A 25,855-nucleotide genomic window follows, 5' to 3' on the forward strand; every position below is an offset into this window, starting at 1 on the left:
AGGACGAGATATGGAAATGCACTGCTGCTAATTACTGTGGTTGAAATATTAACCAGTAATGTCAGTGGCCAGAGATTTAATTAGACTCCATTTTAGAATTTTTAAGATAATTCCTTGATTTTTTTTTTGGTTACAGGCACCTGCACAGCTTTAATTATTCACACTGTCTTCGACTTGAGTACACTTTACTTATGAGATATGAACTTCAGCAACATTATATAGAAACAGTAATCCAACCAAACAGTTCATGCAAAAGTACCTTTCTAATAAAGCATTCTTATTCTGTACTCTGTGAATACTGAATGCAAAGTAATAGCTCACTGTTATTTTCATTATAGGGAAAGGTTTTCCCTCCAATGGTGCAAGACAGCAGAATTCAGAAGCTTTGTTTTCTAGAACAGGTCCTCCAGAATTACAGGATATGGTTTAAATAGGGGGTGGACAGACCTTTTTATTGTTTTATTTCATATTTTTTGTTTTGTTTGTTGTTTCATTTCTTTTACTTATTTAAAATGAAACTTTTAAAAATGAAATGAAAAATAAAACTAAATAAAAAAAAATTATTGGGTCCCTGCCACTGCTGGAAAGATGTTTTAAAAAAAATCACTCCTGGTTCTCTCCCACGCCCCCCCCCCCCCCCCAATCCCTCTTGGGCCTCTTCATTGCTTGACATTTTCTTCGCGGGGCAGTCACTCCTGCCCTGCCAGCGAGTCAGTGGCAAATGGTACCAGAGAAGACTACGGCCGTTGCAGCCGGTACCATTTTGTACCGCAGAAATGAATAATGGTGCCGGTCTTGGTCTTCCGGAGCTATGTGCAAATGACTTCTCAGTGGAGCAAGAGCAACTGGGGATCTCTCCTGCCCCATAAAGAAAATCTGAAGCAATGAAGAGGGAAACAGGGACTGGGGAGAACTGGTTGGGACTGGGGGAATGCTGGAAATGATTTTCGAAAAAAGCCTTATAATACGCGCTTAAAACTGCACTTTACCCACGTAAATGGGCTTTTGAAAATTGCTACAATATACGTCATTGAACTGTCAGTAGATTGTACACATCTAAGTGCACTTTATATGTGTGAATGGCTTTTGAAAATTGCTACGATAGTATGTTACATTTACACACAACTCCTTTGAAAATTGCCTTATTTTTTAAAACTTGAAACAAAAACAAGCAAAATTTCACTTTTTTTTGTTTCATTTTGAAAATGAAAGTAAATGAAAGGTGAAATTTTGTTAAAATGACCCTTTCCGTTTCCAGTGAATGCACATCCCTTTTCTAAATCTGCACTGGAATTACAACCACAAATTCCATTTAGTGTTAACTGGTTTCATAATGGTATTGACCGGTAAAGGCTTGAATCATCAAAGGTTTTCCTCCAATCTGAGCTTACGAAGAAAGAAATCAATGAATTTGGCCCAAAATAACATTTTCAAGCGTTCTAGTGAGGCAATGCTAAAAGCTTTCTTTTTCTTCTAACGAAAGCACGGGTGTAGTTTTGGGGGAGTGAAAGAGGGGCAATGTCCCCCCCAAATGTAATGGATCTAGTGTGTGCATGACCCGGACCCAGAGAGGAGCAGTGGGAACCTGTGCTGCTTACCCCGCCTCAGCTTTCAGCTTATGCTCGTCAGTTTGTGCTGTAGGCTGATCTCATGATGAACAATATCAGCCTGCAGGAAGTGGCACCTACAAGTCCCAAACGTGCTCACCAGGCGGCACAGACCGAGAGGAGCACTGAGGACACGCAGCGTAGGCCGTCAGAAGATGGGGGTGGCCTGGGAACAATGGTAGGTGACAGATAAGCTGCAGCAGTAAGGTGGGGGGTGGGGGGGGGGGGAAGAGAAAATGTTGGAGCTAAGGAAGCAGAAGAAATGGATAGAGCTTTAATGGAAGGGATTCACCCAACTGTTTTCAAAGAGGGGGGGGGGGTGTACTATGACTTAAGTGGTTTCAGTCTGCCGTATGTTGATCAGGACATCCCAGATGCAGTGTCCTGTTGATCCTGGATTTTCTGTACGGAGAACGGTTCCATATACTGGTAACAGAACTCACATGGGAGCTGGGGGGGGGGGGGGGCGCGATTCTGACCCGATGCATAGCAATGGTGAGAGTGTTTCTGATGTCTTACCAGATGCTCAGCTGGGATCCAGTGTTTTATTAATAGGCAAGGATCCTAAACTTCAGGAAAACTAATTTTATTAAAATGGGGGGGCATGCTGCATGGCGTTCTCTGGATGGGGAAAATCTAGGTGAAATAGAAGAACAGTGTGCAAAACTAAAATGAGATACGGTAAGGGCAACTAACTTTTGTATGACAAAAGCAACCAATGGTAAGAGGAAGAAGAGGCTGCTGTCGTTTTCTAAAGAAGAAGCTTATAAGATAAGAAGAAAACGGTTAGCATTCATAAACTACAAGAGATCTCAGATACAGGAAGACAGGGACCAAGTAGGGATGTGCATTTGTTTCATTACATTCTCAATAGGGAAGGAAAGAAAAACCAATGAAAATTTGTTGATTTTCCATTCTTTCACTTTGGAAAAAAACCACAGGGAAACATTCTCCCCTCTGCTGCCAATTTGGGGCTCCCCAGAGCTGATCTAAGGCTTCCACGGGGCCTTTTTGGGGCCTCCCCAAGGCTATTCTGGGGCCTCCCTGGGGATGACAGGACTTTCTTGGGGCCAATCCAAAGCTTCCCTGGAGCCTCCCTTGGGCTGACCTGAGGCTTCCCCAGGGCCTCCATGAGGCTTCCCTAGGACTTTCCTGGGGTTCCCCCCTCAATAACCTGCTGGGGGCCAATGACCTCCCTAGACCCCTCTAACCCCCCCCCCCCACAAAGGTTTCTGGGACTGGATCCTGCACTGGAGTTGGGCCCTGGTACTTTGATCCTCCCTCCCCTCTCCTCGTCAAAATTGTGCCAGTCTGTGTGATGACCATTGCCATTTTATTACACAGTTGTACAAACATACAGCCTTTAATAAAATGACATCAGGCAGCTCTGAGAAGGGCGCTATTTGAAATCTTTATGGTACCGGTGTCAGGGCAGCTGGCACCATTTTTAAGTGATGTCTCAGGGGCTGGAGGCAAGTGGGCACCTCTTCTGCCCCTTTCACTAATAGGATCTCCATAGAAGGTGTAAGTGGGGAACTAGGCAGAACCCAGGAAGGAAATTCAAAATGTGGAAGGTATAATCACCAGGTATAGTGTGTGCTCACATAAAATGTCAAAAATTGTACCTGATAACAATCAGCTTTATTAATATTTTATATCCATATACTGTAATACAAAAGTATATATAACCATTTGACTTACAATCAAATTCAATAAAATATCACCACACTCATACAATCACCACTCACTCACTACATACATACATTCCCAACAAAGAGCCCTTGTTTTGCCAAATAATCGGCTTCTTTAGGGGCATCAATACATAATCCAACAGTCACAATAACATTAGTCAACTTCTCTAAAAAACATCAATACATATAATTCAACAATTGCAAAATTACAGCTGCATAATATGTTCATAAATGATTGCAACAAAGATATATAGCACTGCATGCACTAATGCTGATTTCAATATATATCAGTATAGGCTTCCATTCTAAAATAAAGCATATAAACATTATACTTTAAAAATATATTTAATAAATATATCACACAAAATAAAAAATATTTTCACTCAATTGATTTAGTATAGCTACATATCTTACTCACATTCTGCTGATGCCATACATCAGGGGTGGCCAGCTCCATTCCTGGAGAGCCACAAACAGGTCCAGTTTTCAGGATATTCATTGCGGATATCCTGAAAACATTGCCTGTTTGTGGCTCTGGAGGACAAGAGTTGGCCACCCCTGCCTTACATCAGTGGTCTGTGAACAATAAAGAAAAAATATTATAAACACCACTTACAACACATAATAAATACATTGACCCCGAAAATAACCAAATACGCATACTTTTTAATAGCATATTTCCAATAGTGCACTACTGCACATCATCCTTCAATGGAATACAAAATGAAACAATGACAGCAGCAACCCAAAACACCGTGCATGCACATTATAGCTCTCAACCCTTTATACTTGCTTCAAATGGAGACCCCGCCTACTTTGACATCAGTAAAATAACTGACCAATACTGGCAGTCGATCGCCTTTGCCCTCACTATGTCACAGGGAGCGACGGTCACTCCCTATGACAAAGTGAGGGCAAAGGCGATCGGCGCCATACTGGCAGTCGATCACCTTTGCCCTCACTATGTCACAGGGAGCGACAGTCGCTCCCTGTGACATAGTGAGGGCAAAGGCGATCGGCGCCATTTTGAAACCTCCAGCACCGGCACCGAGGGTATGATTGAAGGGATGGATCCCGGACCCCCCGCTAGACCACCAGATACATGTAAAAGGTTTTTGGGGGGGTCGGGAGGGTGGGAGAAGCAAAGGGGTAATTTGTAAAGGATCGGGGTGGGTTTTTTTTTATCGGGCCATCGGCGCCATTTTTATCAGTGGTAGCCAAAATGGCACCGATGGCCCGAGAGCGGGAGATCGCGCCGGGACCCCCCCCACTGGACCACCAGGTAACTTAACATTTTGGGGGGGTTTGGGAGGATGGGGGAGGGTAAGGAATTGGTTTTAAAGGGTCGGGGTGGGTTTAGGGGTTGTTTTGGTGTGCCGGTTTTCCCGCCCTCCCCCAAATAATTCCCGTGCCCTATTTAACGATACAATACAAATGCCCCTGACGATAAATCGGGGGCATTTGTATTGTATCGTGCACTCTAACGATTTAGAACGATTCTAAAATTATCTGACGATAATTTTAATCATTCAAAAACGATTCATATCCCTAGTGGTTATATAGAATCTACATGCTAACAGAATACTTCTGTTTGGTCACACATGCAGAACACAAACAGACCCTCAGCAAATACAGAATAATGAGGCCATAAAGTATAAAGAGAAATTTGCAGACAAAAAATGAACTTGAAACCACAACAAGCCACATTCTATATGCTGTGCAACAATGGGTGTTATGCTCAGGCTTGTGAACCCTTGGCCAACGGGAGGATAGAATACCTTTCGGAAAATCCGTAGGTTCCCTCGTCGGGTGGTGAGGCAGAACAGAAGATGGGACCAGCTGACTCTTGGCACTGGAGACTGAAGCGACTGCGGAGGTGGCTGAAGAGACGAGAAGGGGAGCTGTGTCTTCACCACTGGAAGTCTGTGATCCCCCCAGGAGGAGCCCTTAGGGACCCAGACCGCTGGGGCTTAGGCGGACCTTTGAGAGGTCAAGGTATTGGTGCAAGGGCTGACTGGAGCTTCGCCCTGGAAGCCCGCGGTCCCCTCGGGAGGAGCCCGTAGGGACCCGGGCCGCTGGGACTTAGGCGGGCCCTTGGAGACGGTAGCCTAGAAGGAGTCCTAGGTCAAGTGCCAGAGGGTCGTCGCTCACAAAGTCCGAGGTCACACACCGAGGGATCACCACTTGCCAGTCCGAAGTAACACACCAGAGAATCACCGCTTGCCAATCCGAAGTCACACACCAGAGAATTACCGTAAGCCAATCTGAAGTCAGGAACCGGGAATACCAAGACAAAACAGGAACAGGATCCAAAGCTCAAGGAACTCACCAAAGCAAGCAGACTAGACAGCGCTGGAGGACATTGCCAAGTCACTGAATGAGCAGAGGAAGCTTCCCTTTATACTTCCCCTGCTCAGGCTGATCAAGAACAGGTGAAGCTGGTTAAAGGGATCAGGTCCCTTTAAATCAGTAAAGGAGGCGTGGCCTCGTGCCTAAGGATGGTGGCGGCCATCTTTGATTTCCTCCCACGGAGGAGAGACGCTGCTGGACACCATGAGGGGGGAGCAGGACAGCTCCCCCTGCAGCGAGCAGCACTGAGGGCAACGCGGGCGCGACGGCCCAAGTCAGAGCCCTCCCCCAGGGCTCCCGTGGCAGAGGAACACTGCGGGCAAGGTAGGGGGCCGCGGTTGTGGTCTGCCACGGCCGCGGAACACAACAATGGGAAATCATAAACATCACCATTGTCACAAAGCATAAAATAAAATCAAGAAATATAAATCACCATTATTGAAAAACTCATATACAAATTTTGTAAAATTTCCCAAACACCAATAAAATAATTTTAAACAGCAGACACATCAAATAACATCCAATAATTAAAACTAATAAAGACAGTAAATCCCCTGCTCTCCATACAAGGAAGCTTTTGATTCCAATTAACCTGAGATTGTTGAGGTTGGTGGGGATGCAAAAGCTTTCTCCTTTCTCTCTCATATACACAAATGTTTACATACATGCTCACTCAATGCACATTCTCTCTGACATTCACACATATTGATTGGGAGCCAAATTTCAAAATGATGAGGGGTGTTACACTCAATACAAAATATCTCTTCATGGATACAGTGAAGTTCACTCAATAATGGGCATGTTGAAGTATCCATTGCACCCACAGAGCTGCCACCTATTCACGTATGCTCACTCAATCATGTGCTCTTTTCCATGCTCAAATGCCTACTCACTAATGTGTTCTCTCTGATGCTCACACACATGCATGCTCTCTCACACACTCTCTCCTATGCTGACATACATGCATGATCACTCACATACTCTCACAAGGCACCTGAGGAGAGGAAGGAGAAGCCCCCATGGTGCTACTGTTACTGTAGTTGCTGCCATTGTAAAAATTAGTGTCAAAGGGATGGGGATCTCAAGTATTGATGACAGGAAGCCCCTTACCCTTTAAAAAAAGAATATTGCCTGTTAATTCATCCCTGTTACAGAGCAAAAGAATATAGCCAGAAGTCTCTGAAATGAGATATGGCATGATGCCCAGAAACACATAGAAAAGCAATAAAGTGATAATACAGTTTCTTACAGATACACTGCCAGAGGGGACCATGGTTACTTTTTCTCTACATTACAGGACATCAATTAGAAGACAGCAGCCCAGACAGAAATCCAAAATAAAAGTCTTTGTGAGCCGTTAAATTGTTTTGGTTTACCAGAAAGGAGAAACAATAAGCTTTTAATGTTTATGAATTCATGCTTAATAACATAAAGCTTTTAATGTTTATAAGTTAGTATTTAATAATATAACTGCAATGTAGCAAGATAAGCTAGATGGGAGACTGGGTTTTCAGTTATCTATGCATAATCACTAAAAGGCAAATTTTAAAAGCCCTATGCAAGCCAAAGCCAGGAGATATGCACAGAAGTCATGCTGTGCTGATTTTAAAAAGCACACGAGTATGTGTGTATCTCCCGGTATGCACAGAAACATTTTTTTTTGCAAAAAAAGGGGCAGGGTGTGGGTTTGATCTGGGTGGGGCATGGGCATTCCTAGATTTTTCAATGACATCTGCATGTAAGTATTTACATGCACAAGTGCGTGCTGGGGGTCCCTCATGGGGTAATTTTACTTCTACTATAGATAGAGTATAAGAACTGAAATAAAACAAAACTAAAGAAGTTAGTGAGGTTTTAAGAGTTGGGGCTAACAGGGTAAAAGATAGGCTAGTTAAACGGGGGGCTTAGGAAGTCCTATCCTTTACCTGGTTGAACAATGAACGAACTGGGGAAACTGGTAATTGCATCAGCACATGTGTCAACTAAAATTCCATTTACATAGCAGAGGCAGCATTTGTGTGACTATATAAAATTGTGTGCATGTGTATGTGTATTCAGCCTATTTTATACCATGCTCACATATATGCATGTATGTTATAACAGGGCCACATTCATTGACATGAGCCATCATACACACATATATGTGCACCAGCAAGGCTGTTTCAAAGTTACTGTCTAAGCGTATAAGCAAGATATGTTTGCATAAACACTAATTTATAAGAAAGATACATATGTATGTAAAATCTCTATAAGGGGTTAATTTTCAAAAGGAGTTACACACATAAATGTAACTACTATTGTAGCTCATTTACTCAAGTAAAATGCACTTCCTCAAGTAATTCCTATGGAAAATTCAATGGTATATATTGTAGCAATTTTTCAAAGCCCACTTACTTGAGTAAAATGCATTTACTGAGCATATAAGCAAATGTAAACATATTAATGTATAAGCATGTAAGTTTATAAACATAAATATTTCACTCTATAAGCCACTAAGCAGATGAAAGTATAAATACAATGTAAATTGTGAGCCCAGAACTGCTGTCTTTTCTTTGTCGCATCAGGGGACATCAGTTCAGGACCTGGAATTAACCTGTATAGGAAAGCTAACCATTTTTTATTTCTGTATCCTTCTTAGAAAAGACTTGATCAATTTTACTCATAAAGAATATATGAGCAATTTACTCATACATAATAAATAAACATATTCTTTTACAGAGTATTACTTTGTCTGTTTTTTGAGTTGCTCTGTCTTTATAAATAATTATTGCTCTCATTAATACATTAACTCTTAGGAGCAATGATGTTACACTTATATGACATGGGGTTCAGGAGGGAGAGAGTGATCTATAAGGGTACTCCTTGTTCAAGATTTCCTCATCTAGTACTACCTGACACAGTATGAACCAAAGATACTAGAAAGCAGAAATATGCAGAGATCCTGCTCTTTAAGAGCTGCTGTAAGGCTGGTGTTGGTTGCAGCGGCTCCATAGGCATGGGGCCACTGCAACCAACACCAATCCTTGTGATTAGCTGAACCAGCCCATTGGGGCATGCCTGAAGCCCCGATAGGCCAAACCGCCCTGGTTTTGTGTAGAGATCATAGCATTGTAGCTTGTTTCGTTTTACCAATAGGAAGTATATTTATATTGTAGGGCCTGGTGTAATATTTGCATTGCTGCTATTTTTTAGATTGTGTTGTTGCAGTTTGAGTCTTGAGAATTAGTGCTGATATAGTAAATCTGGGTGGGGTTGTGGGGGGGGGGGGGGGGGGGGCGGGGGAGAGAGAAAGTTTGCCTTCCTCCTCTCCTGCCAATCTGATATCTCTACCCCTTGTCCCCTAATTAAATAGCCAAACTACACCTATAATAAAAGTATTTCTGATATTTGTTGGAAATATAAGAGTAACACATTATTTAATTTGTTAGCTTAGTTTCCTACAGGAAACCTGGCTTTATTAAATCTGCATGTCTATGTCTGTTCCCCTTGATACATTTTGAACCATTCATCCAGTTTCATTCACATTTCTGCCACAGATAGTGACACCTGGCTTATACTTCTTGGAGGGCAATTTTCAAACTGTCACCTAACTACAGTGCCTGGAGACCTTACCCCTGATTTTCAAAGGGAAGACACACAAATAATTTCCCTTTGAAATTTGCTACAGGTACATGCCCTTTTGCATCTACTTTTTGTATGGGTAAAATTCCTCTAGAAAATAATGTACATAGTTATGAAAATAAAACATTTGTGCATTGTTTTCTGATCCTGCCCAAAACATGCTCCCAGGAATGAAACTGTACACATACTTTTAGCCATATTTAGGGGGTATTATTTTCAAACTTGGTATTCTACCCAGTTAAATAGATTTTTGTCCATGTAAATGCCTTTGAAAATTGTCTTCCTTGTACATCCCTTCTTCTTTATATTTCCCATGCAAAAGCTCCTGGCTCTCAGATAATGAGTCTGATCTCTGGAGGCTAGAGTGGCAGACCTGGAGGAGCTAAGGTAGACAGAGAGATTTATAGATGAGACCTACAGGGACATAGTAGCCAAGTCCCAACTCCAGTCTGGCAGCCCTGGTGCTGCCTCAGAGAAGGAAGTTCTCCTGGTCAGAAAGTATCAACCTGGGGCAGCAGGAAGTGATCCTGTAGGAAGGACGTGCTCTCCATGTGATGCACTGTCATCTCACACTAAGGATGTGTCTCCCAGGGCTATTGCCCAGAAGGGAAGGGTTAGGTTGACCATCATAGTGGGTGATTCAATTATTAGAAATGTAGATAACTGGGTGGCTGGTAGGCACGAAAATCGACTAGTAACATACCTGACTGGTGAGAAGGTGGTGGACCTCACACATCACCTAGATAAGATTTTAGACAGTGATGGGGAGGAGCTGGTTGTCATGGTACCTTTGGGCACTGACAACGTAGGAAAATATGGGAAACCAAATTTAGGCTCTTAAGTAGAAAGCAGAAATTCAGAACTTCCAGGGTAGAATTCTCTGAAATGCTCCCTGTTCCACGTGCAGGTCCCCAGAGGCAGGCAGAGCTCTGGAGTCTCAATGCGTGGATGAGACGATGGTGCAAGGAAGAGGGATTCAGTTTTGTAAGGAACTGGAGAACCTTTTGGGGAAGGGTGAGTCTTTTCCGAAGGGATGGGCTCCACATTAACCAGGGTGGAACCAGGCTGCTGGTGCTAACCTTTAAAAAGGAGATAGAGCAGCTTTTAAACTAGAATATAGGGGAAAGCTGACAGTGGCTCAGCAACACATGGTTCAGAGGGAGGAAAATCTTCAAAGGATACTAATGAAGCAGGAAAGTTAGGGCATCCCAACAGAGAGGTTCCAATAAAAGCAAAAGTAGTCCATGTGCCTATATGAATCATCTGAGCTAAAAGATTCCAAATTATCCTTGCCATCTGAAAAGCATGCTGTTAATACCAACAAAAAACATATTTTGAAATGTCTCTATGCCAATGCCAGAAGTCTAAGAAATAAGAAGGAAGAATTAGAGTGTATAGCAGTGACTGATAAGATAGACTTAATTAGCATCTCAGAGATATGGTGAAAAGAGAATAACCAATGGGAGGTGCTGTACCAGGGTAAAAACTATTGCAATTATAGGGAGGAACAACTTGGTGGGGATGGCACTTTATGTCCAGGATGGCATAGAATCTAACAGGACAACAATTCTGCAACAGACTAAATGCACAACCAGATCTTTATGGATAGAAATTCCATGTGTGCCAGGGAAGAGTAACGCGATAAAAGTATACTACCATTTACCTAGCCAAAATGGTAAGACAGACGGTGAAATGCTTAGAGAAATTAGGAAAGCTAACCAAATTGTGTTATTGTTTGGGATAGTTGGGGGTGGATCCTTGGGCCGGTGGCAGATGACCATGCCCCCGGGGGAAGATCCTGAGAGGGACTACCGATCAGGCTCAGAGTTTGGAGACAGACACACACTAGTTCTTTTATTAAACAGTATATTGAACCACCAGAGGTGGCAGTAGTGAGCTGGAAGCACCCGGCTGGGCTGTAGTCCCTCAGATACTGGAACAGCAATCCCAGGATGGCAGAGCTGTAGAGAAACTAAGTATAGTGAGTAGGCAGGGTATGCAGAGTTCAGGAATAGAACCTTGATGGTAACACTCACACAATAGTTTCTTGAAGCAGCCCAGAGGCAGGAATGGATTAGGCCCTCGAGGAGCGAGTACCTGGTTCCAGGGAACGCTCTGAGAGAAGGATGGTAACTCACTGGTGTTGTAGGCAGCGATGACTTCCTGGCAGAAGTGGTATTCAGAAGCAGGTCCGAGAAGGTGAAAGGCAAAAGAGAAATGAGGCCCCCGAGAAGCGGGTACCCCTGGTAAGTCTGAGGAGGCAGATTAGCTAGGAGCATAAGAAAATCTTTCCTTGCTAACTCGATTAGTTAGCAAATTCAGAGACCTTAAATATCTGGTGTGGATGACGTCATCTCAGGGGGACGCCCCTGAGGTTCGCGCCACTGCTGGTACTTGAGTCAGGGCCGCGCGGTGCATGCGGCCTTAGGCTTCTGGGAAACATGGTGGAGTGCAGCATCTTGCCAGTCCGGGGATGCCGGAGGAGGATGGCAAGATGACTCCGCGGCAGCCAAGCATCCAACAAGCAAAGAGGAAATCGCCACAGAGGTGAGGTGGGCGGGGTGGAGACGTCGGGCAGCGATGGTCGCAACAAATTGGTAGTGCATTAATAATGGGAGATTTCAATTACCCCAATATTGACTGGGTAAATATAACATGAGGACATGCTAGAGAGGTAAAGTTCCTAGATGGAATAAATGACATCTTTATGGAGCAATTTGTTGAGGAGCTAACAAGACAGGGAGCTATTTTACATCTAATTCTTAGTGGAACACAGGATTTGGTGAAGGCTCTAGCACTAAGCTTTCAAAAGGGAAACTTTGATAAAATATGAAAAATAGTTAGAAAAAAACTGAAATGTTCAGCTACAAAGGTTAAGAGTGTGCAACAGGCGTAGACATTGTTAAAAAAACACTATCTTTCAGGGTTTGCTAATTTCACATAAATTCCCCTATATGTGCCAGGCTCCAGACCTTACTTATGCTCTATTATTTTACAAATTTTATATTCTTATATTTTATGGTTTGTCTTTTATATTTATTTATTATGCATATTATCAATTATAAAGCATTTTGACCAACATTTGTTTTAAAAGCAGTGTATAAACCCACTTAAAGACAATAGGAATTGGATGATCAAAAGAAGCCCTTTATTGCGGATTGCATTGACCTTCATTCTGCTACTATCGGATAGTAGCAGAATGAAGGTCAATGCAATCCGCAGGAACTAATGTATGTTCGTACGTGGTATTGTGACATTGTGACAGCAGCCCAGCAGGTATATTTTAAGTCCTGCCAATTGAATTGCCCCTGAGGCAGCTCTATGAGCGAAACTCGGCCAGAGTCGGGCATTGTAATAAAGGACTTCTTTTGATCATCCGATTCCTATTGTCTTCACTGTAATACAGCCAACTGGATCAGCTTCCGCTTTGCTTTTTGGTTCTAAATAAATAAATAAATAAATAAATAAATAAAATTTTAGAAGCACAGTCCAGATGTATTCTACGTATTAAGAAATGTGGAAGGAATTGCCAATATGGTTAAAAGGTGAGGTGAAAGGCTATTTTAGTCAAAAGATCTTCCTTCAAAAATTGGAAGGATGCATCTGATGAAAAAAGGAAAAAGCATAAACATTGGCAAGTTAAATGTAAAACATTGATAAGACAGGCTAACAGAGAATTTGAAAAGAAGTTGGCTGTAAAGGCAAAAACTCATAATAAAAACTTTTAAAAATATATCCCAAGCAGTAAATCTGCTGGGGAATCGGTTGGACCATTAGATGATCAAGGGGTTAAAGGAGCATAAGAACATAAGAAATTGCCATGCTGGGTCAGACCAAGGGTTCATCAAGCCCAGCATCCTGTTTCCAAGAGAGGCCAAACCAGGCCACAAGAGCCTGACAATTACCCAAACACTAAGAAGATCCCATACTACTGATGCAATTAATAGCAGTGGCTATTCCCTAAGTAAACTTGATTAATAGTAGTTAATGGATTTCTCCTCCAAGAACTTATCCAAACCTTTTTTTAACCCAGCTACACTAACTACAATAACCACATCCTCTGGCAACAAATTCCAGAGCTTTATTGTGTGTTGAGTGAAAAATAATTTTCTCCGATTAGTCTTAAATGTGTTACTTGCTAACTTCATGGAATGCCCCCTAGTCCTTCTATTATTCGAAAGTGTAAATAACCGATTCACATCTACTCGTTCAAGATCTCTCGTGATCTTAAAAACCACTTTTAGGGCAGATAAGGCCATTGTGGAAAGGGTATACAAATTCTTTACTTCAGTGTTTGCTGAGGAGGATGTTGTGGAGATACCCATTCTGGAGACAGTTTCCACAATGAACCTGGAAGATGTATCAGGCCAGATTGAAAAAACTGGAGAATAGCAAATCACCTAGACTTGATGGTATGCATCCCAGAGTTTTGAAGGGACTAAAAAAATGAAATTTCAGACCTATTACAAGTAATTTGTAACCTTTCATTAAAATCATCCGTTGTACCTGAAGACTGGAAGGTGGCCAATGAAACTCCAATATTTAAAAAGGGCTCCAGAGGTGATCTGGAAAACTCTAGACTAACTTCAGTGCTGAAAAAATCATGAGGTCTATTATAAAGAATAGACACAAAACAGCTAGCATGGATTTAACCAAGGGAAGTCTGCCTCACAAATCTGTTACAGCTAGCATGGATTTACCCAAGGGAAGTCTTGTCTCACAAATCTGTTAGATTTTTTTGAAGGGGTGAATAAGCATGTGGATAAAGGTGAACCAGTAGATGTGGTGTATTTGGATTTTCAGAAGGCGTTTGACAAAGTCCCTCATGAGAGGCTTCTAAGAAAACTAAAAAGTCATGGGATATGAGGAGATGTTCCTTTGTGGATTGTAAACTGGCTATAAGACAGGAAACAGAGTAGGATTAAATGGTCAGTTTTCTCAGTGGAAAAAGGTAAACAGTGGAGTGCCTCAGGGATTTGTACTTGGACCGGTGCTTTTTAATATATTTATAAATGATCTCGAAAGAGTTACAAAGAGTGAGGTGACCAAATTTGTAGATGACACAAAATAGTAGTTAAATCATATGCAGATTGTGAAAAATTGTAGGAGGACCTTCCGAAACTGAAAGATTGGGCATCCATATGGCAGATGAAATATAATGTGGATGAGTGCAAGGTGATACATATAGGGAAAAATAATCCATGTTGTCGCTACACGATGTAAGGTTTCATTTTAGGTATTACTACCCAGGAAAAAGATCTGGGTTTCATAGTTGATATTTCAATGAAATCATCGACTCAAAATGTTGTGTCAGTCAATACAGTAAACAGAATGTTAGGAATTATAAGGAAGGGAATGGCATATAAAATGGAGCATGTCATAACACCTCTGTGTCACTCAATGGTTAGACCATACCTTGAATACTGTGTGCAATTCGGGTCGCCAAATCTAAAAAAAGATATAGTTGTTCTGGAGAAAATGCAGATAAGGGCATCCAAAATGATAAAGGATATGGAACGGCTGCCCTATGAAGTAAGGTTAAAGAGGTTAGGGCTGTTCAGCTTGGAGAAGAGACGGCTGAGAGAGGATATGATAGAGGTCTACAAAATCATGAAAGGACTTGAACATGTAAATGTGAAACATTAATTTACTCTTTTAGATAATACAAGGCTAGGGGGCACTCAATGAAGTTAGCAAGTAGCATATTTTAAACAAATCAGAGAAAATTAATTTTCACTCAACACACAATCAAGGTCTGGAATTTGTTGTCAGAGGATGTGGTTAAGGCAACTAGTGTTGCTGGGTTTAAAAAAGGTTTGGATACATTATTGGAGGAGAAGTCCATAAACTGCTATTAATCAATAGGGAATAGCCACTGCTTGTGCTAGCATTAGTAGCATGGGATCTATTTAATGTTTGGATACTTGCCAGGTACTTGTGACTTGGATTGGCTACGTTTGGAGAAAGGATATTGGGCTTGATGGATCCTTGGTGTGACCCAGTATGGCATATCTTATGTTCTTATGTTAAGTTCTTATGTTCTCTCTCTAAGATCTGTTCTTCCCAGCTGTGATTTCCCCAGTTCCAGATTTCTCCCAGCAGTCCTCTATTCTCTTCTTCCTCCTTGCTTTTCTTGTCATGGGAGTGGTTTGGAGTTCCTGCCATTCTTCACCATGGGACTCTTACCTTAGGTACCTTTTATCAACATCTTTGGGTTTTTTTCTTTCCCCTACTTCTTTCCCTGGGAGATTACTGTCAAGCATACTCTAGGCTCTATATGGCTACTGAATGCCTTGTCTGTTTCTTATAGTGTGGTTCATAGACCCTTTTTCAGGCCCACACTGTATCAGGCATGAACCTTACAAAACATATTTTTTCTTGGCATAAGTTTGATCAGATATAGTAACTGTCTGATCAATTCTTCAAACAACAGCAAGATTGGGAGGTCTTTAGGATCAAACGAAAGTGAACAGTAGGAAAGTGATGGCATGAGCATAAAGACCACCCCTACTGGGAAAAGATAAATGATGAAAATGATTGAAAAAGAACAAACATAAGAAAGAAATATAAAAAGAGAAGAAAAAAAGGCCAATGAGAAAGAATTCCATACGGATGAAACAAAAGAGCTGAGAGGAAAGGAAAGCAAGACAGAAAGAAGGAAAAGGGATTGGGAACAGAGGCGTGATGAGGAAGCATATGGAGTGACAGAGGAGACTGAGAAAAGGGAGGAAGAAGAGTATGTCATGCAGCCCTGGAGTCTGAGAGGCAAGCCCACAAGGTGAGCTAGAGAAGGAGAGGAGCTCTGTGTGGAGACTGAGAAGTGGGAAAGACAAGACCACCTGCTTTATTTATTTGTTGCTGCAGGAAAATGAAGCAAAACAAGGTGACCGCAAAGCAAACAAAAACCCGACATAGGGCAGGAAAAAACACTCTGGGCCAGACTTTCAAAGGATTTACGCGTGTAACCGCTCCTGCGCGCGCCAAGCCTATTTTGCATAGGCCCAGCGATGTGCGCAAGCCCCGGGACGTGCGTATGTCCCGGGGCTTTGTGAAAGGGGCGGGGCAGGGCGGGGCGGGACCGAGACCTCCAGCACAGCGGCTGTCCAGAAGCAGGTGCAACTTATTAAACAAAGGTGTGTGTGTGTGTGTGTGTGTGTGGGGGGGGGGGGGTTAGGTAGGGCTGGGGGGCGGGTTAGGTAGGGGAAGAGAGGGGAAGGTGGAGGGGCAGAAGGAAAGTTCCCTCCAAGGCCGATCCAATTTTGGAGCGGCCTCGGAGGGAATGAGGAAAGCCATCGGGGCTCCCCTAGGACGCGGCGCACGCAAGGTGCACAAGTGTGCACCCCCTTGCGTGCGCCGACCCCAGATTTTATAACATGCGCGCGGCTGCGTGTGCATGTTATAAAATCGGGCGTACCTCTTAAAGTCCATCCCTCTGTATCCATAAACTTATGATTCAAAAAAGTTTTTAATACAAAAGATCCAGACGTATCCAGAGGTATCCAAACTCAGAAGTGAAGTTACTGCAGGAAAATGGACAAACCTGGAAAAAAAAAAAAATACAATGGGTCAGTCAGTATAGTCTCCAGTAAAGAATGCTTGTTTTAGGAGAAAGGAAGAGAAATTCAAATCATTGGCTGCAGTTAATTTGTATTTTGTGATTTAAGCCCTTTAGGTAAAGTTTAAAACAGCCTAAGTTAGACCAAGAAAAGAAAGTGCAGAAATAGGAGAAACAAGAATGATATATGGTTTCTCAGTCATTTCCTGTCGTTTCTCTGACTGTGGAGTGATCATGGCACTGATCATATCATCTATAATTTTATTCAATTTAATTTAGCAGGAAGTCCCCACTTATACCATGAATCTTCTGTCTGGTTTTTACTTGAAGTACCTGGCTTAAAAATAGAATTTCATTAATCTAGGCAACATTGTAATCACATAAATGATATAAAAGTCATTGTTTCCTTCAATAATGCATTAGTACATTACTGAAACATAAAACCGTATCTCTGTTATACAATGGCCATAAATCACCAGGAATCTGTTATTTATTTATTTTTTAGAGTTTTACCTTGACAATTTGGAAGAACATTTTCCTGTCTTTGTCATCCATAAGTCTATCACAAAAAACCCGGCAGACTTCATGGATCCAGAGTCATATTAATTTGCTGGTTTCTTCAGTATCTTCTGGTACCTGTTTAGCCTTCAACCAAAGGGCCCCCTAAATTATGAATCGAAAATGGCAAAGAAAATAAAGATTTAAACATTAATAGCCCTGTATGCAAAATTAAACTCCAAGGAATATGGCAGTCCACCTTTAGCATCTACCATAGCTGCTTCATTTTCCTCTACTTCCATTGTAGCAACTGCCAGATCAGTCAAAGGAGCAGGAAAGTATGTTTTAATAATGTACTCTCACCTTGTCAACATGTTGACAACACAGGTCACTTTGAAAGATTTAAGGGCCTGATTCACTAAGCTTTTTTTTTTTTTTTTTCCCCTCTCCATGGATTCAGAATGAGAGAAAAACCTTAAGTGAATCCAGCCCTAAGTGTTAATAAAATCTTTTAATGACTTTTCCTTAAAGAGCTGTAACAGCGGAGGCAGATAATAAAAATGCCCATAATGTAGTCTTTACTTTGGTTGGGTTATTTAATGATTATTCAAGTATATTTATTTTATGAGTACTGAATGCACACCTAGCACGTAGTAGTACAGAGTGCTAGTAACCGCATGGATGCTGCAGAAATCGGGATTATTTTTAGCTTGTGATATCAATTTATAGCACCAGGTTTAGAATTATGCAAAGCTGTACCTGAGTTTTCAAGACCACACAGTTCCCTTTTTCCCAGAACGTTTGGTCACGTCTGAAGCAGTTACTTACAATATGCGACTGTAGGAAACATTCAGATCTTTCCTAAACTTTGGGCAGCTGGCCAGTAGAGGGAGCACTAAAGTAAACCCTGGAAATCAGACAAAAGGTGATTCTACTCTTGGGCAAAGTTTGCACAGAATTGTAGTTGCAAGGGATTTTAGCCTTGGTGGCAGTAGGGTCTGAAAGTGGAAGTAAGTAGGGAATTAAAAGAAGAAAAGAGAAAAGCAGAAAGCTGGCAGAGAGAAACAGGTAGGAAGATAAAGCTCAGACTTCAGTCTGGACAGGCTGAAAATTAATACACTGGTAGGGAACTTCCATTTATGAAGACTAGGTAATCAGCTATTAGGGTTTTTTTTTTAAATTAGAAATTTGCCAGTGTAAAAAAGCAGGGTTTTTTTTGGGGGGGTTTAATTTGCTGCGTTGAGTTATACTGGTTGGTATTTAACCCCTTAAAAGCATGCCTGGTATTATTTGATGATTTTAGGCTATAGAACTGAGTTGTGACCTGTCCTGTATATGCTGAACTTTTGAGTGAAAATGAGAAGAGAAACCATGCCCAGATTTCATGCCTCATCTTTGCGAAGGGAACGGGATTAAGCCCCACACCCTATTTCTCTCTTCCTGCTTCTCTGCCAGCCGTCTGCTTTTCTCTGTCCTTTCGATTTCCACCTGGCCTCCACAGGTTAGCATCTCTTGCCCCTATGATTTTTAGCAGGCTTTGCCCAAGAGCGACATCTCCTCTCTGGCTTCCAGTGCCTCATCTGGATTTGGTCCAGCTGCCCCACATTCAGAAAAAGCATGTGTAACGCCTGGGTAGGTGAACCCTAGTAAAAGTCCCCAAGGGCACACAATAATAAAATATAGACCCTACTTGCAATAATCTTCCATAGACAGCTTCTGAGTGGTCCAGGGCTCCCTGTGGGGGGACACCTAGCTTCAAGGCTCTTTTGAACTGGATAAAATGCACAGCCCTTTTTTCCAGTTCCTGTAAACAGCATTGATAATCTTCACAGTCTACAGCAGCGATAATAAAATTGAGAAGCAATGTAGTTTCCAACTTCTTTACTAATAGTTAATAAATTGAATGAAGATTCTTTTCAGCTCTTAGATGTTAAATAAAGTTGATGGATAATAATGAAGAAAAAGATTAATAAATTTGTGACCTCACTCTTCTGTGCAGACTTTGAATTTATGGAAGCCAATTCCTTAGCAATTTATCTCCTTCTCCTGTTCAATTACTCAGCTTGAAGAAAGTGTAATCCTTCTTCCAACTCCCAAATTAATCTGAAGTTCTCCTTGCTGAGGAATGGTTAGAATTTAGTACCAATTATTTATCAGAATACAAGTCCCAAGTTTCATACCCCTCTTGCAGCTTTCTTGAATATTTTAGGTCTCATTTTGGAAGCACCGAGTTGGCACTTTCCTCCCAAATATTGGACACTGGAACAATACCTTCAACTGCTTCCCTCCGTTGATGGGCAGGGATCCTCAATGACAACACCTCTTCTCTTCAGGTTCTTTCCAGGTGAAAGACACCTCTTCTCTCAATGGTTTTGGGAGCTGAGTCCCTGGTGCAAAGGGCACTCAGTCTCAAATAGGAGGAATAAGAAAAAAAAAATTCTACTCCAAAGGGGAAAAACAAATAAGAGACAGGAAGGGTAGAAAAACTTCCTCCCTTCCCACAATAAGAGGAGAGTTACTGATGAAGAACAGCTCCGGATCGAGTCACTGATCAATCCACTGGAGGTGAGACAGAGAGCAGGTGTCCCCTACCTCTTAGTCTAACCTTACACAGGGATTTGTCCAAATCCTCTGTGAAGGGGTACCAAGGCTCTCACAGAAAATGCTTCCAAAAAATGGACTCAAAAGAGTAAATAAGCCAACATAAGTCAGACAGGAAGACTGATTCACATGAAGGTAACTAAGGAGAACTCTCCTAGATATGTTAGCAAAAATAATTAACAGGAGGCAGGGACATCCTGCCTTCTGTACAATTAACCAAAAATCCACAACTATAATCCACCGAAGTTTAACTGAAAATCAAACAAAATTTCACACCCTAAGATGGGAGCAGGGGGGAGCTCAGACCCCAAGCCCTGTCCAGTAATCTCTCTGTTCCTCCCTACAAACTTGGATCACTCCTTTGGTAAGGAAACCAAGGGTTCCTTACACATGTATGCGCTCTCATACAGCGATCTTCATCTCATACAGCGATCTTGATCTCATTTTAAATGCATGAAAAGGAAAGTTTACACATTTCCAGCACTGTTAATGCAAATTATTGAAATGTAAAGCAACACCATTTACAATAAGCTTCTTGCTTTAAATTGATCACTTTTTTTTTTCATTAGAGTGTGTAAATATGCAAATTGGTCGCTTATAGTACAGCCAAAAAATTATGTGCGATACCACGGCTGAAAATTATTGGGGGCAAGGGGAAGGATTTGCTAAAAAAACATGTTTTTATCAAGAATGAAAGATGTTCTTTCCTTTACCAGTCACTTCTTCATGAGGGGTGGGTAGAACAGAAATATATACTGGCATGGGTGTTTTGACAAGACTGCACAGGAGGCCTGATCAAAGACCAGGCATTCATTGCCCCAGGTTGTTTCCAATGAACATTCTCCTTGACAGACCAAGGACATAGTAAATTAAGGCAGGGCATCCATGCTCATTTTATCAGGAAAAGAGTTGTAAGAGCCACACAGTTTTATAAATGGATGCTACTGACCTGAAGTCAGAAGTGATTTCTTGAATGCTGGCAGTGCTATTTGATTCCAGGGCCTTGCACTGACAAGAAATCCTCTTCTTCCTTCACTTTCCTTATCTCGACAGACTGACAAGCAGTCGTTCCTTTTTCAACAGTTTATCATATATTTTACTGGCGATCACCATATAAAGGGGGCAGCACGATGGTTCAGTGGCAGTGCTGAGTGCTGCCAATGGAACAACCTGGGTTCAAGTCCTGAGCCTAGCTTCCACCTTATAAAGGGGGCATTCACAGCCTCCCCCTCCCCCAATACATGGAGGCCTGACTCAATGTTCTGTACAGAAATGCAGCATGTTGCCCATACCCAAGAGCTGTCAGTGTGATAGCTAGCTTAGATATTTGTTTTGGGGGCGGAGGGGGGTTAGAAGCAAGGGTAAAATATGAGTTGCAGATGAAAAACTGTAATGTTATTGCCTTCATAGATACTGGTTTTAATTGTTCTAGAAGCCCAAAGATGTAGTATACACATTCAGGTATTATCTATATAATTTCTTTTTAAATAATTCTTTATTTGATCCCATGCCTTTGTTTTTGGGGTTTTTTTTTTACTTTCTCTAAAACATTCTGGTGCGAGCCACAATGGATCTATACAGCCAGTCTGTAATGACGTTTTTGCCTACCCCTTCTAAATCTCATTACATAGTGTGAGGGATTTTTCAAGAGTTATTCAGGTACAACTGCTTTACATTGTTATTAGATGAAATGTATCTACAACATAGCTTATCTAAAACACATGGAAGTCATTTATGGAAATTATATTTTATGCAATGGAATTATTGGTATTGCATGCAATATTTTTCAAACTCATCACTTTTAAACTGAAAATGTGGAGTTTTTTCTGTTATATTGATATGTTATTACCTGGAATGACTAGGCACAAGATAATGAAACTTAGGTTGCAGAATGATATTTTGAGAAAATTAGAAATTTACTGGCCAGCTCACTAAGGGCTGCTGTCACTGAGTGTGCTATCATTTAGCATGAATGCAAAATAGTGGCCCGATCACTAATAATTTACCCTAGATAAGAACCAGAACTAAATTGAACGTGGTAACACTTAAAGCGAACGTGCACATGCATGAAAAATATTCAGCAGGGATGATAACTAACTCATTGGCTGTTATCACCCTTTTCAGCAAGGATCGCTAAGTTTGCCAAGGCCATCAGGTCCTGGTGAATTTAATACCTGCTAAGAGCTGGTGTTAAATGGCAGTATGCCAGCAGTGCTAGCATGCTAACATTTAACAGCAGGGCAAAGGCCATGTCCTCAGGGCCTCTCTCCAAAACAAAGGGCTGTACAGGGCCTCTATCTCCCCAAAACATCACAGGCCTTTGGACCCCCCTCCTTGCAAAATTATCACAAATGGTTTTATCCCCTCTTTGATCCCCACCCCCAAAAAGAATCATAGATGTCTGGACTCCCCCTCTAATAACCCTGAAACTATCCATGCCAGCTCCTGGAAGGAGGTGAGCCACTGAGCTCCTGCCAGCACCATTGCTAAAGTCAAAATGGCACTTCTTGGCAGCGCGTCGCTGTGTAACTTGTCATTTAGTAATTCAGACCTATATTGGGTTATGGTTCAAAGGAATTATTGAACAAGACAGTGGTTCTACAACTAAATCAGAAAGGGTTTAAGATGTTAATAGCTTAGTGAAGGAGTTATTGGGTTAAATAGAGTAGACTATAGGGACATACTTTGTTTTTATTATTTCTATGTGTTGGTGCTGTTGTGAATATCCTGTTATATTGTTTTAACTTATGTTGTACACTGCTCAGAATGATTCTTAAGGTGGTGGTATAAAAAAAGTGATTTTTTTTTAAATAAATGAGAAATGAGATGGGAAATGTTAATGAAATGTCCTGTTTTGTTTCAATTCATTTTTAAAATGAAATGGAAAAAAAACCCAAATAAAATTTTGTTTTTTTTCATTAAAAAAATAAAACTTAGGCCATAAGTCTGCTGCTAAAAAAAAAAAAAGTATTCCTGGTCTCCCCCACCCCCAGAACCTATTATCCTGAAGCTGGAAACTTCTTCACAGGGTAGGAGTGATCCCTGGTCGTTTGTGCCACTAATGGAAACAGTGCCAGCCTCAACTTGCTGGCACCATTTCCAGCCGTGGTGATGGCAGGGCAAGAGCAACCAGGGATCACTCCTGCCCTGTTAAGAAATTTTCAACTACAGGGAAGGAGGGTTTGGGGGGTGCAGATTCAACATTTTTTGTTTCATTTTGTTTTCTTTTTCTTTTTGTTTCTGGTTTATTTTTATTTCATTTAGATTTTATTTTTAAGGAACAAAATAAATTAATAAAAAAAAAATCAAAAGAAAACAAAATATAAAGTCTGTGCATACTTCTAAGACAGAAATTTTCTAGCTCATGTTCTCAGGCTGCAAACTCATCTGTTATTCAGGATACCCCAGCCCATGTGCATGAACTGGTCAAATCCAGATGAAAGTATGGTTGATGTTTTGGGTGTCCAGAAAACTTGATCTTGTTGTAGTTTCCAAGGACTGGATTTCAGAACTGCCACATTGTCCTCTTTAAGTAGAGAGATTTTTGGCCTATCTTCATTTTGAACTTATATCCCAGTGCATTGTGGTATTTGTAATTCCTACTTCTACCATTTGAAATCAGCACTGCAAGTACCATAATGCATCGAGATGAGGGCTGTCAGAAATCCAGGACTGGCCTGAAATCTCCCTCCTTGAACTGGATCATTTGGCATCTTTGGGAGAAACAGTGCCAGGGTTAAGTCATTCTACTCTTTAGTGTTATTTATGATAGACTAATGTCTTATTTTTCTTCCCCCTATTGACTAAATTTCTTTTCTTGCCATGTAATTAAGGATTAATGTTTGCAAGTACTTTACAAATATGACATGGCTGACAGCTTGAAAAAATGCTGAAATGAAGGTAAGGCATTTAATCAACCTGGAAGCTGTTTATTGCAAATGAACTACTCACAAAAGATGCTATTATGCTATATAAAATGTTTTTGTGCAAAGGATCACAAGAAAAAAAGTTAAATATGGAGACATTTTATACAAAATAAAATGCTAAGTAATAACTAGAGATATGCATTCATTATCAAACATAAAAAAATAAACGAAAAACACTCTGCTTCATTACATATACAGTAATTAAAAATGAAAAGAAAAGAAAATGACATTTGTTGGGTTTTAAATTTTGTTTCATAATGGAGGCCTGGGTCACCAGCTCAGTCCCTCACCACTGCCTCCAACCTCCCCCTCTTCCACAGCACTGCTGAAATATAACAATGAAACCTCCTGGATCTTTCCCTATCACCCACTTCACCCCCTCCCCCAATGCAGTGGAGTAACAAGACTAGGGTATACTCCATGAAGTTACTAAGTAGCACATTTAAAACAACTTAAAGAAAATACTTTTTCACTCAAGGCACTATTAAGCTCTGGAATTCATTGCTGGAGGATATGGTAAAGGCTGTTTTCATTCATTCATTTATTTATTTATTTATTTATTTATTTATTTATTTAACAAATTTATAACTCACTATATCAAAAACATTCAAGGCAACTTACAGATTCAACATACCGAATAAAATAGCACAAATAAAAAAAAAGGTAGCTGGGTTTATAAAAGGTTTGGACAAGTTCCTGGAAGTAAAATCCATATACCGTTATTAAGTGGTAGACTTAAGGAAAGCCACTCTTCATCGTTGGGCATAAGCAACATGGAATCTATCTACTATTTGCTATCCTGCCAGATACTTGTGACCTGGATTGGCCACTGTTAGAAACAAGTTACTGGGCTTTATGGGCACTTAGTCAGACCTAGTATGACAGTTTTTAAGTTCTAACGTTGTGCGGTCAGCTGTACAGCATACAGCTGGACAACCAAACAATGCCGGCATTTTCAAATCAGAAACCAGGAGGGCAGGAGTGACTGGAGATCACGCCTGCCCCATTTGGACTACTCAAATCCCCACAGATGGTATAAGCTGCATCGGGGTGGGAGAGGGGGAGGGGGAGGGGGAAAAGGGTAGTCCTGGGGGGGGGCTTTAATTGTTTTATTTCCACAGCACTGGGGAGAGGCTGGCAGGGGAAGGGGAACCCAACCATTTCCTTTTCCTTTTCTTTTTTTTTTTTCACTTTGGTGTTCATTATGGTTCAGATAAACAACATGAACTGAAATATATATCAACTAAAACAGAAAACAAATGTTAAAAAACAGAATGATAAAAAATATATTTATATATTTATATCCACACCCTTAGTAATAATGTTAGAGAGGGCAGAGAGCGCGAGCAAGCAAGCTTGGGATGCACAGAAAGCTTGCCTAAAAGATGCCTAAGCACTTTTTCTTCCACTGCCTAAGCTATTTAATATATTTATATTAGTTTCATTAAATCTATGGTAACCCTCCGCTACCCTCCCCCCCCACCTTTCAACCCCCCTTCCAATCCCTCATTCCTACCCCCTCCCTCGGAATACCTTGTTACCCCAAAAAGCCAACTCTTATCAGTTCTTACCAGTTTTGACACGTTACTCCCCATGCTTAAGCTGTATCCAAGTTTTTTCTCTCCCCCTGTTCTATGTAAGACAAATTTGTCACTGTTTTTTATGGTTGCAATGTAAACCGGAGTGATAATTAACTCTGTTATTTGAACTTCGGTATAGAAAAGTTCAAAATAAATAAATAAATAAATAAATAAAGCCATTCAGTCCAGTGTTTTTCAAGTCATTCCTCAAGTACCCCATATCCAAGGTTTTTTTTTTCATAAATTCACTTTTTATTAAAAACCAAATGTCCTGTGAATCTGTAAGACATGATCTATATTTTAAAAAGAGAAAACAGTGGACAACTAATAGAATGGCATATTAAATTATTCCAGAATTGTGGGTTTCTGTATGCATTCATAACTTACCACTTTTCTTTGGATTTCTTCATGAGGTGAGGCTGGAAAA

At 41.1% G+C, this 25,855-nt stretch overlaps 1 pseudogene; it reads right to left on the bottom strand.

Moving 5' to 3' along the window:
- The window catches only part of LOC115089436, a 1,328,227-nt pseudogene that overhangs the window by 334,418 nt on the left and 967,954 nt on the right, over positions 1 to 25,855 (bottom strand).

The sequence above is a fragment of the Rhinatrema bivittatum genome, chromosome 4, assembly GCF_901001135.1.
Source record: "Rhinatrema bivittatum chromosome 4, aRhiBiv1.1, whole genome shotgun sequence".
Taxonomy (NCBI): Eukaryota; Metazoa; Chordata; class Amphibia; order Gymnophiona; family Rhinatrematidae; genus Rhinatrema; species Rhinatrema bivittatum.